The following is a 1012-nucleotide window of genomic DNA, read 5'->3' as shown; positions in this document are numbered from 1 at the left end:
GCGTATGCGTGTGTGCCCAAGATCCCAAGAGGAGAATGGAGGAGAAGGGATTGCAGCGTGGCCATCCCTTCTGGGGGGGTGATTTCTTGCTTTCTGTCTCTCTGTCTCTCTCTTTCTGATGAGTGCACGTGCCCTATAGCAAAAACCTCTCATTAAATAAATAAATAAATAAATAAATAAATATAAGATCTTTCTGGAAGCAGTGTGAGGCCTGGATTGGAGAGGAAGGAGAACAAAGGCTGAGAAACCGGCCGGGACTCCACTGCAGTGATCTAGGCTAGAGGTGATGAATCTGAGCAAGGAGAGGCTGTGGTGCCCCGGAGGGCTGGGAGCTGCCAGGAGAGGTCCACAGGCCCAGGCCCTTGGGGATAAGGCAGAGAGAAAGGAGGCAGGGTGATCCCTCAGCTTGGGTGCCCAGGAATGCAGCTACACAGGCTGGTTTGGGGAAGAAGTCCAGTTCTATTCTGGACACTGGCCCGAGGTGCTGTGGGCCACTGGGGGAGATGACAGGTAGACAGAAGGACTTACGGGTCTGGGCTCTGCAGACAGGTCTGGGCAGGAGATGAGAGGTGCTGTGTTCTCTGTGGGTGACAGTTGGAAGGTGAGTTTGGATGAGGTCCCTGGGAGGAAAGTGGGAGGAGGGCTGCCAACCCCCAGGGCTGAGGGAGGAGGCGCTCTGGAGAATGACTTAGCAGGAGACATGGGGGCAGTCCTACAAGTGGTGTCCTCTCTGCCTAAGGAGACTGCAGATTAGGGCAGGGGCAGTCAGGCTCCAGCCGCAGTCGAGGAAGATAAGGCCAGAAAGATGTCCATTGGGTCTGGCAACGGGGAGATCCCTGGAGACCTTAGGCAGAGACGAGTGTGAGAATGAAGGGGGCAGCTAGGGCCCAGGATGGTAAGGAGGTGGGGGGCTGCGGAAGGCCCAGCTTGTTCTAGTGTCTTGATTCTGAAGGGAAGGAAAGAGCATGGCAGGCAGAGGACTCGTGTGAAGAATTTCTTTGATGCCACAAAA

The sequence above is a fragment of the Tupaia chinensis genome, unplaced genomic scaffold, assembly GCF_000334495.1.
Source record: "Tupaia chinensis unplaced genomic scaffold, TupChi_1.0 Scaffold000528_1, whole genome shotgun sequence".
In the NCBI taxonomy this organism is placed as follows: Eukaryota; Metazoa; Chordata; class Mammalia; order Scandentia; family Tupaiidae; genus Tupaia; species Tupaia belangeri.
This window is presented reverse-complemented; position numbering follows the sequence as displayed.